Consider the following 12,429-nt stretch of genomic DNA (forward strand, 5'->3'; position numbering starts at 1 on the left):
TGTCTCCCCGGGCCCTGGGAGAGACGAGCGAGGCACAGGGCCGCTGCCTCCAGCTCCTCGCGCCTCCCTTCCTCAGCCTGCCTCCCACCCGGTGTGATCGCCATCTGACCGGGACCGCGGTTCAGGAGCTCTCTTGGCTGCCCCTCCCTGAGCACGCTTAAGCTGTCGACAGGTGCCCCGCCTTTGGGTTCCTCTTTTGCCGTCTCCTCCCGACTCAGGAGTGGACTGCCGCACACAAGCACAGAACTGTAGCTGTCTTGGAGGGACAGTCCTGCTTAGGGCCCAGTCTTCTCTGGATGAGACCAAGAACCAACACCAAACCCCGTTGTTGCCAGTGGAGTCGACTCAGGGCCACCCCACGTGTTACAGAGTGGAACTGCTCCATAGAGTTTTCTTGGCTGTAATCTTTGCAGGAGCTGACTCTCAGGCCTTTCTTCCACTGGGTAGGTTCCAACCGCCAACCTTTAGGTTAGTAGTCAAGCACAAACTGTTTGTGCAACCTAGGGACCGTCTAGATGAGACAGGCCTGGAGAAACTTTAGGAATCATGCTGGTCAGGCATTACGATATTGCACTTAAGTTCTCAAGGCATGCAGGAGGAGTGGGGGAACCAAGGGACGAGAAAAAATGAGCAATCTAAGGAGACAGAAATGGGGTTAATTTGGGCTCTGGAATCTATCACCTATCTCATAATTTAGCCCTTCTGTATCAGTTTATCAGTAAAACAATGTTTAAATGAAATGAAGGGATCTTCTGCAATGGCCATTCAGCCATAGCCTATGAGGAAAGCCTATTTTTTCCTCCGTTTCCCCTCGTTCTGAAAGCCACCACTGCTCAAATGCTGTCAATATTCCCCGCTCCTCCTAACCAGAAGAAGAATACTAGATGGGCTGTGTTAATCCAAAACCCGGATTAAAGCAGCAGATTTCCCTCCCCTGAGCAAACCTCCTCGTGGCTGGGCTCAGTCATATTGTAAAGGGGTAGAAGAAGGGAAGAGTCTTTGCTCCAAAGAGATCAGGCATCGGAAGCACTGATTCATTCCTTCTTTCAAAAAAAATCTGTGGACGATCAGCCTGGCTCCTCTGGGAGCTAGCCTGCTCTGGCTCTCTTTGACCTTATTGTGAGGCTAATGTAGAGACTGGCATCCTGTCCCAATGGCACTACAACACGCCACCTCCCAGAAAAACCTAGTCTCTGCTAAATTAGTCACCTCCATTACCTGCTGTGGAAACCCTGGTGGTGTAGCGGTTAATCCTTGGAAACTCTATGGGCCAGTTCTACCCTGTCTTACAGGGTCACTATGAGTTGGAATCAATTCAACAGCAATGGGTTTAGTTGTTTTTTTATTACCTACTGAAGGGCTTATTCACATTGTGATTATTCTATAGCAATTTTTAACCCCCAGTGCAATACAACGGATCAATTTTATATGGCCTGATCTTACCATGGTTTTGTAACTCCCAATAAATGACTGGGTGGGACTATGCAAAGGAAGTGCTTGTTGCCCACCAAAGGGATTGTATAGCTTGCTAAAATGTAAATACGGTGTATGGCACCCATGCGGCCGTGGGACCGTGCAAATAAGAACCCCAGGGAACTCCAGCAAGGAATTGGTCAGTTTTGCCATCCTGCTAGGCTTAAAAATGAGCCATCCCAGAGGCATACAGGGGTACTGCACCACCACTGAGAAGAGATGGGAGCAGATTATGTCCTTTGGGCCTGGGATCCCTGTTCTGGGAACCTCCTGGACCTAGAAGACAGAGGGAGCTGTGACAGAGAAGACAGCGAGAGATGGTGGCACAGTGGTAGCAGAGGCAGCAGAACCAGAATAGTAGGAGATGGTGCAGCGGGCTTCCCAGCCCACAAGGCAAGAGAGCCAAGCACCTTCAGGCTGAGGCTTCCTGGCAGAGTGGGGTCCCCTCAGGCAGTATCGGTGCAGCTAAAGATCTTTGTAACACCTGCCTGAGCAGGGCAGAAACTGGGCTGATTGGCCGAAGGCCAGAGAGAGGCCTGCCTATGGGCACAGCTGAGAATAGGCTGTCCTGATCCACGAACTGTATCCTGAGTATTTCCTGATCCTGAATTGTAACCTGTTACTGCCCTAATAAACTCCATAATTCTGAGTATGGTCTGTGAGTTATGTGTGCCCATTTCAATGAATTATGGAACCCAGCAGAGAAGTAGAGAGTGCTGTGGGAGGGACAGACAGTGTCAGAATTGGTAAAAAGGTCAAAGAGAGGAGGTATGTCTGATCTCCGCCTCATAGGAATCAGCCTTGGGCTATTGATCTTGATTCTGCTTTCCCCTCGTGAAGTTAGAAGAGGCCATGCCATTTTTGCACTTCACTCTGTCACAAAACACAGCCTGAGACTTTACTGTCTGCAAACACAGGAAATGTGCACAGTACCTAAAAACCAGAAAAAGGAGAGCTGCAGCCAAACAGGGAACCATGACAACTTATTCCAAAGTTAGATTCAGCAAATGTATCTGAGTGCTAACTTCCAGGACTCTATACATCAAACACAAAGACCCTCAATGAGATGGATTGACACAGTGGCTGCAACAGCGGGCTCAGACAGCAACAATTGTGAGGATGGGGCAGGACCAGGCAGCATTTTGTTCTGTTGTACATAGGGTTGCTGTGTGTCAAAACCGACTCAACAGCACCTAACAACAACAACACACATCAAAGCAGTATTAGTAGTAGCCAACACTTATACAGCAACTACCTTGTGTCACCCACAGGGGAAGCGAAGTCTAGTGAGACACAGTTCCTACTCTTAAGGCCCTTACGGTCAAGTGTGTATAGGACTGTCAAGAACTGTGAAGAGTCTGAGATTTCACCCTACTTGCAAGCTAACAAGTTAGCCTGCCATCATTTCATAGGGAATGGCAGAAGACATGAGACTCGTGAGTCATAGACAATGGACTTTTATTACAGCACAGGGGGCAGCATAAGTGTCACGTTCACATCAGTTCTCCTTGCCCACAGGAGTGATGCAGAACAGCCCAGGTAGATGCTGCACACGCCATGAGTTTCTATCACAGCTGAGGAACACTGAGCTTAGGGACCCCTCTGTTTTATAAGGAACTGCTAGCAAATCTGCCCAACCTTTACCCCAGAGGGAGACTGCTCAGGAAACAAAATCTGCCATCTTTCCCAGGGAGAGACACTACCTCTATCTGCCAAGTTTGCTTGCTATGCAAATATCCTCTAAAAGATAGCCTGAGGCAATGTACTAGATGGTACCCAGCTACCACCAATGACCGCCCTGACAGGGAACACAACAGAGAGTCCCTGATGAAGCAGGAGAAAAGTGGGGTGCAGAACTCAAACTCTAGTAAGAAGACAAGACTTAATGGTCTGACTGAGACTGAAGGGATCCCAAAAGACATGGTCCCGGACTGTTAGCCCAAAAGTAAAACCATTCCCAAAGCCAACTCTTTGGACAGATTAGAATTGACTATAAGACATAAAATGATACTCGTGAGGAGTGTGCTTCTTAGCTTCAGTAGACACATGAGACTAAATGGGCAGCTCCTGTCCAGAGGTGAGATGAGAAGGCAGAAAGGGACAGTAGAATGGACAGGGGAAATCCACAGCGGAAAGGAGGAGTGTGCTGTCACATTACAGGGAGAGCAACTAGGGTCACATAACAATGTGTGTATAAATTTTTGTGTGAGAAACTAACTTGAACTGTAAATTTCACTTAAAACACAATAAAAAAAAAAAGATAGCCGGAGGCAAAGGCTGTCACAAGATGTGTAGAAATGCCATGGAGAATTGTCCCCTAACAAGAGATGGAAAAAGGGAAAGAGAAGTTTAGAATAAGTTGTAAGCCCAGAGAGCTGTGGTCATAGTCATAGTCAGAGAAGACACTTGCACTAAATTTCGACTTATCAAAACTAAAAAGCTAGAATGTAACCAATGTCACTGAACAATCTGGCAGAAATTGCTGGGTCGGAACCTAAACTGCTGTGTAAACCTTCACCAAAAACATAATAAAGTATTATTCAAACAAACAAAAACTAAAAAGCTGAGAAGTAGATTCTTGAAATTCTAGAAAGAGATGTGCAAAGCCATACAGGGGCTTGAAGTGGCAAGATTTGTTTGGGAATCACAAATAATTAAGTGGAGCTTATAATAACCTAACCTGGAAGAAATGTTGAGAGATTAGACCAAAGAAGTTGGCTGGAGCCCAATTCTGAGGGTCCTGAAAGCAGCACGTGAGTATTCTAGGGTGGGTGCAGCAATATTTCTGACTTGAACAACTGGGAAGAAAAAGGTTCCATTACTATGGAAGGACTGCAGAAGAAGGAGCAGGTTTGAGGGGGAAGAGGAGGATTCAATTTCAGGTAAGCTGAGGATGAGGAGCCAGAGGTCCAGTATGCAGTTATAAAGCCTAGGAGGAAAGTCTGGTTGGAAGACATCGGCATGGAATTTTTAGGTCAATTATGACTAACCATGGGTGTAATTGAGGTCAACGGGAGATGGGACAGGAAAAAAGATAGTAGAAGCCTAAGAACAAAGCCATGGGACACCTGGGTATTTCAGGAGCAAGCAGCAGAGGAGGAGCTAGTGAAGAAAACAAAGACTTAGGATGCTAAAAGAAAACTCGGGGGGAGTATTTTCAAGTCTAAGGACAAGAGTATTGGGTGGAAGACAGAGTGCTCAGCAATGTCACCTACTGAGAAGAAGTCAAATGAGGTAAAGGCAGAATATTAGTTACCTGTTTTTTTTTTTATTATTACAAATTGCCTCAAAACTTAATGGCTTACAACAGGAAACATCTATATCTGACCGTTTCTGTGGGATCAGAAATTAGGAAATGACTTAGCTGGCCTCTTAGGAGGTTGCACTCAAAATGTTGACTGGCACTGCAGTCATCTAAAGGGTTGAATGGGACCGAAGGGCCCACTTCCAAGAAGGCTCCCTCATGTGGCTGTTAGCAAGAGGCCTCAGTTCCCTGCCTCAGTGAGCCTCTCAGTAGAGCTGCTTGAGGGTTCTCATGCCGTGGGAGCTGGCTTCACCCAGAACAGGTGATCCAAGAGACAGACATTGAAGCTAATGTCTTATATGATCCAGCCTCAGAAATCACACACTGGCACTCTTTTGTTTGTTTTCTTTTTTTTTAATTGTACTTTAGGTGAAAGATTACAGAGCAAATTAGGTTCTCATTAAGTAATACACAAATTATTTTGTGACAATGGTTGCAACCCCACAAAGTGTCAACACTCTCCCCTTCCCCACCCCAGGTTTCCTGTTTGCATTTGTCCAGTTTTCCTGTCCCTTCCTGCCTTCTTGTCTTTGCTTTTGGGCTGGTGTGCCCATTTGGCCTCATATACATGATTGGACTATACACGTGTGTTATTGTTTGCCCTATAAACTTGTCTAATCTTTGACTGAAGGGTGAACCTGGGAGTGGCTTCAGTACTGAGTTAAAAGGGTGTCCAGCTCCCATACTCTTGGGGTTTCTTCAGTCTCAGTCAGACCAACAAGTCTGGCCTTTTTTGTGTGTGTTTGTGAATTTGAATTTTGTTCTACACTTTTCTCCCTCTATGTCCAGAACCCTCTATTGTGATCCCTGTCAGAGCAGTCGGTGGTGGACAGTGTCACTTTTGCCTTTTTCTGTTTGTTAGAAGTGAGTTACTAAGACCAGACCACACACAAGGGAAGGGCAGTTAGGCTCCACCTTTTAAAACGAGTGTAAAGAATTTATGGATATATTTTAAATCACCACAGACCACTTTTCGGTCACATTATTTACATTCTTTTTTCATGTAAATACACTCACTCTCTTCCAAAACCTCCCTAAAGCCTCCAACCTTTTTAGTAACAGCATGAGTTTCCTCATTGACTCAAGGTTTTTGAGGGGGAAGGGGAATGGTAGTAATTACTTAATGGGTTGGGTATTTCCTTTTGGGGTGATTAAAATGTTTTAAAACTAGAATAATAAAAAAAAAAAAAACCATTGCCATCCAGTGGATTCCGACTCATAGTGATCCTATAGGGCAGAGCAGAACTGCCCCGTAGAGTTTCCAAGGAGCGCCTGGTAGATTTAAAACTAGAGAGGCATGGTATTTGCACAACACTGTGAATGTACTAAATGCCACTGTTTAATTTCATGTTAAAATTGTTTAAAATGGCTGATTTTGTGTTAAATGAATTTCAATAAAAAATTTCAGGAAAAAAGATTTAGCAGTAGAGCACTCTGGGTAGGGACTAGCCATGGAGTGTGAAGTGGAAGTGAAGGTTTATTGGCGTTGAGGGGGTCACGGACTATAAGTGAGGCTAGGATGCTGAACGGGTTGTTGGCAGGGATACTAAAGTCACCAGGATGTTGCTAAGATAAGAGGTAGAGTGGAAAACTCTGAGTCAGGTGCCAAAGTCCTCAGGAAACATGGAGGAGTGACCAGGAAGCTGGTCATAAAACATGACAAGTAGAAGACAGCTGAGTTCATGGTGTGAACCTCAAAGAAGGGGATCTCAGAGGATGGTAGAGGAGTGAAGAAAGTAGCCACCCACCTCCAGCTCCAGCCCTAGAGTGTTGGAGGGAGTGGGAAGATGAGCAGTCTTCCCATGAGGCAGGTGCTACAGATGAGAAGCTTGAGCCCAGAGAGGTTAAGTAACTGGCCTGGGATGCAAGGCTAGTTCTTTAAGTGGTGGAGACAGAATTTAAACCCAGCTCTGTTTGACTCTAGAGCACATGCTCTTAACCACCACTCACAGTGACTTTCCAGTGCCAAAGCCTTACCTGTTGACAGTGACTAATAAATATTTATGGAACAGTGAGAGTCTATGGCTTTGGATCATCCCTGTCATTGCTGGCACCCTTTCACAGAGATAGCTGCCAACTGATAGGACGGGAGTCTTCAAAAATCACTTTCACCTTTTAAATTTATAGTGAGGACAAGAGTCTCTACAATGAAGGTAAAAGGAGGAGAGAGGGTCTGGTTTCTCCACAGGCATGTCACTGGGTCACCGCTGACAGTGTCTCATGACCCACACCCCACGGCTGCCTGCATCTGCTGTGTGGCTGCCCTGTTTCTCTGGGGCTGGTGTGGGAGACAGTGGAAGGAGGGTGAGGGAGAGTTCTGAGGCCTGGGAAAGTCACAAGGGCTGCTTGGCTGGCAGCCTAGACACTCAGTGCAGGGGGAAGCTGATGAGGAAGCCAGAGGGACAATGGGCCATTGTTTCTGGCTCTGGAAGTTTGGCAAATTTGATACTGGGTGACCCATCATCCTTCCCACCAATTTGAGAGCTATAGGGTCCTTAAGGGTAAGAACTGACTTGGCATTGGTGTTTTTTTTTTTAGAGCTTTGGTTGGAAGTAGAGCAATTGGATTTCGAATTATTCACATTGTTTATCCGGAGACTAGAGGAAATCCCACGGCTGGTTATGGCTGTAAGGACTGATCTGCAATTGACTTCGAGGCCACCTTCTTGCTCCAATTCCCTCACAAACCACCGCCAGATTAAGACAACTCTGAGTACTTAATTCCTCATTTTAGAAACCCCCTATAGCAGTCAATGCATCAAGTTAAATAAAGGTTAAAGTCCTCCACAATATGGCCCAAACCTAACTTTCTCAGCCAGCACAGTTTTGTTGAACACTAATTACACAGGATATTAATAGATTACATACATAGAAAGAGTTCTGTGATCAAATAAATTTGGATTAAACCAAGATTAACCCACTTCTTTAAGCAGAATTTCTCAGTCTTTAAAACACTATTGTACATGAGTCTTTGAAAGGGGAATGTAATATATTCCCAGTTTTTTCAAGGAAGATCTTGAGGGACTAGTGTTCCATAAAAAAATATGCAATCTTAAACATCCCCAGCATGTCCACCCCCGAGATTTGACCAGTTCTAGGCCTATCATGGCCGCCACAGAAATGAGCTGCTCAGACCTGCGGCTAGGAAGAGCAAAGGCTATTTCTGCTGCTGCCCCTCTGGATCCACCACTGAAGCCGCACTTCCCATGGGTTGCTTCCAGCCAATGACCAAGCATGCAGGTCCATCCCTGCAAAATGCAAGGCTCCTCTAGCAGGAGACTTTGGCTTGAGAACGCCCCTTTGGCCTGCTTGAAACTTTCTTAGACGTGGGCTGCCGTCTGAGAATTTTCCAATCCAATCTTTCTTCCTTCCCTGTTGCAACCTGAAGCTTCTCTTGCTCTTTCTTCTTTGTCCTTCACAGACATTTCCCTCAATAAATCTCTTGCACATCTAATCCCATCTTGACATCTGCTTCTCAGAGGACTTAAACTAGCACACCTATCTCAAATGTGTTTATAAAGGCTTTCCAGAACCAGCTCCTCCATGGAGCCCCACATCACTTTTATGGCATCCGCACTGAGAGGCCTCCCAGTGCAGTAGGGAAGCTCATGGACTCTGGAAGACAGAGAAACATCTAGATTCAAATCCCAATTCCACCACTTTCTAGCAGTATAAAAAAATCCCTTAACAAGCTGTAAAACGGGGAGGGAGGTAATGCCACTATGTCACAAGGCTTTTGGAAGGGTTAAATGAAATATTACGTTTAAAGCACTGTGCACATAGCAGGTGTTTAATAAAGGGAGCAATTACGATCTTTTACAGTCACTTGTTAAAAAGCAAAGATGTCACTTTAAGGACTAAGGTGTGCCTGACCCAAGCTGTGGTGTTTTCAATTGCCTCATATGCGTGTGAAAGCTGGACAATGAATAAGGAAGACAGAAGAACTGACACTTGGTGAAGCATATTGAGTATACCACGGATGCCAAAAGAACAAACACATCTGTCTTGGAAGAAGTACAGCCAGAATGCTCATTAGAACCAAGGATTGCGGGACTTCGTCTCACATACTTTGGACATGTTATCAGGAGGGACCAGTCCCTGGAGGACATCATGCTTGGTTAAATACAGGGTCAGTGAAAAAGAGGAGGACCCTCAATGAAACGGATTGACACAGCGGCTGCAACAATGGGGTCAAACATGGCAATGACTGTGAGAATGGCACAGGACCGGGCAGTGTTACTTTCTGTTGTATACAGGTTCGCTATGAGTCGGAATTGACTCCAAGGTACCTAACAACAACAACACGGTCACTTGTGTTTTTTTTTCTACTTGTCCCTATTAGATGATAAAGTCTTCAGGATGTACAGTGTGTTCGTCATCTTCTCTAACTCCCCTGAAGGGCCCGCGTATACAGGCCTTATTCGTGGCAAGCTAACAAATAGCTGTGGAGTGGATAAAATGGTCATTTGGAAAAGGTGGCAGCTCAGAGAAGAGGGGCAGAGCCCATCCGGAGAAGCAGCCAATGGTACAGGAAATGCAAATATAAAATATATAATAGATATATGAAACACACACACACATATAAATATATAAGAGAACCATGATTTCAGAAATAACTGCCTAGATGAGAGCGAGGAAGACCAAAGATGTGCTCCCAGGCCCCTTGGCAGACGTTGGCACTTTTTAAACTCTGTACCTACAACCTGGAGGGGCTATTTTAGCATAAAAAAGAAAAAAAATAGGAACCCTCAAACCTAAGCTCAGAGCAATAAGTAAAAAATGGCAGAAAACCAAAGGAAGGAAACTGCAAAGGTTGGTGAGAGACAATGTAGCAATGAAAGGACACAATCAGAACATCTAGAACCAGGCCTTGCCTAGTTAGGAGTAGCAGATTCCCATTTAGTTCAGGGTACCAGGCCACCTTGGTTTTAGTTTTTGGATGGAGTCTGACTGAGTACAGAAAGCACACCACAGAGACTGTGGCCCCCAAAGTAACCTGTTGTGGTCTTTGCAGGAGGCAGCTACTGAAATTCCTAGGTATTCTGTCTATGTGCTCAGCTGGGGGTCTGCCTCTGGGGAGGCTCAGGAAAGGACTTCACCCTGTCCCAGGATCCCAACATTGCTCCCTCAGGGAGGCCATTTTCCTTCACACTCACCCCTGGATAGGAAGCCCATCTGTTTCCAGCTCTTTTCAAAGCCTCATTAGTTATTTGAAACCCCAGCTACCTGAAATTTTAGCAAAGAATGGAAAAGTCACAGCTGGAAGAGATGCCTAAGGTCCTGTTTTGGGGGCATAGCTCAGCACTAATGGCCTCTTTGTTCCCCAATAAAATCAGCAAGAGTATTCATGAATAGCAAGGTGTCCTCCCCCAGGTTACCCTCTTCTGTTCTAACAGGCAACCAGTCTATGTTTTTTTAAGGCCCTTAATGCCAAGTCAATGGAAACCCTGGTGGCATAGTTGATAGGAGCTACAATGGCTGCTAACCAAAATGCTGGCCGTTTGAATCCATTAGGCGCTCCTTGGAAACTCTATGGGGCAGTTCTACTCTGTCCGACAGGGTCTCTATGAGTCGGAATTGACTTGATGGCAATGGGTTTTTTAATGCTTAGTCACAGGAAAGCTCCTCGTGTGTACACACGTGTATGGAAGTGGTTTGTTGTTGTTGTTAGGCTTGGTTTGTGTTTTGGAGGAGGGGAAGGCTGGGAGGGATGCCCGTTAAGAGTCAGGGCTGCTGCCACAGCTTCCTTCCAAGTAGAAAAGCCACCAAGCTCATGAGATTCAAATCTAGAGGCAAAGTATACCAGAGACACCTCTATCTCCTCCAGAACAACATCACTTTCTCTGAATATCTGGCAATTTTATGAGACAAGCTACAAAGGCACACTATTTGCATGAATCACTGGACTCTGTAGAGTGCCAAGAACTGCAAGTACAGTTAATTCAGATTAACTAGGCCCAGCTGACAAAAGTTGGTTTGACTAAATCATAAAGTATATTAAAAGAAATTCAGTTTTATTACCTTCAGGAATCTAGTGGAACAATGCTGATAAATTGCTCCTCAGCATAGGTCTTTGGGGAAACCTGCTTTAATAAACAGATAAGGATATTTCTAACTCAGCCCATCAGCTGTTTACATGGAAAGGGTTGTCAGGTGCTTAAGGTTACTTGAAATGCTTGCTCTTGTTTATACTACAGTATTCTAGTTTAACAAACCCTGTGCTTATAAACGGTATAAAATAAATGGCCCAAATTGTTATGCCTTCTAAATTAGCATAGTCCTAATTAATGCCTCAACGGTCCTGTTAGCATGAAATCAAGAGTCACTGCATTAGTCATCACTTAAAAGGAACACCCTAGCTTTTGCACGGACTATTCTTCCAGCCAAGGCGCTCCGGTGGCACAATGGTTAAGAGCTCAGCTGCTAACCAAAAGGCTGGTGGTTCGAACCCACCAGCTGCTCCACCGGGGAAACGATCTGGCAATCTGCTCCTATAAAGATTTCAGCCTTGGAAACCCTATAGGCAGTTCTGCTCTGTCCTGCAGGGTTGCTATGAGTCAGAATAGACTCCACGACACACAACAACATCCTTCCAGTGAGGGATGGTGGGGGAGGCCATCGCAGTTCTTTCAGATTTTGGGACACACATCCTTTCCTTTCTCCCTCCCTTCTACAAATGTTTATTAATCAATTACTATGTGTCAGACACTGTGGTGGGAACTGAATTAATAATCAGCAATCTCATAGTCTAGAAAGGAAGACAAATATCAACAAGAGTTTCAAAGTGCTGTAGGTGCGAGATTTCTGTATGAACAGAGGACAGTGGATCACAAAGGAGTCAGTTCACCCTGGGCGCATCAGGAAGGCCTCAGAGTTAGCTGGATTCTTAAAAATGAGGATGTGCTCGTCTGGCAGACAAGGAGGGGAAGGGCAGCACATCAAAGTCACGATATGGCATGTCATGTTCAGCAAAATAAAAATAGCATGGCAAGAATGGAAATTACAATGGATGCGATGTCAGGAGAGGAGGTAGCAGGAAGAGGGGTATACTGGGTTGAATAGGGTTCCCCCAAAAGTCATGTCCTTTCTGAGCCTCAGGATGTGACTTTCTTTGGAAATAGAATCATTGCAGATGTAATTTGTTAAGACAAGGTCAAACTGAGCAGGCTAGGCCCTTAATCAGGTATGACTGGTGTCTTTATAAAAACAAGAGAAAAGACATAGAGACCCACATGGTGAACACCAGGTGAAGCAGATTGGAGAGATGGGTGTAAAAGCCAAGGGACACCAAGGATTGCAGCAAACTGGAAGCTAAGGGAAAGGCATGGAACAGATTCTCCCCTAGAATCTTTGCAGCGAGCATGGGCCTGCTGATACCTTCATCTTGGTCTCTAGCCTCTGGACTGTGAGAAGCTAAATTTCTGTTGTTTTAAGCCATCCCGTTGGTGGTATTTTGTTATGGTAGGCCTAGAAAACTAATACAGATTTTGGTACTGAGAAGTAGGGTTCTGTTATAACAAATACCAAAAAAAAATGTGGAAGGGGCTTTGGAACTGGGTAATGGGTAGAGCCTGGAAGAATTTTGAAATGCATAATAGAAAAAGCCTAGATTGCTTTGACGAGATTGTTGTAGAAATTGATAGGTTAAAGTGC

Source organism: Elephas maximus, chromosome 16, assembly GCF_024166365.1.
Source record: "Elephas maximus indicus isolate mEleMax1 chromosome 16, mEleMax1 primary haplotype, whole genome shotgun sequence".
Classification (NCBI taxonomy): domain Eukaryota; kingdom Metazoa; phylum Chordata; class Mammalia; order Proboscidea; family Elephantidae; genus Elephas; species Elephas maximus.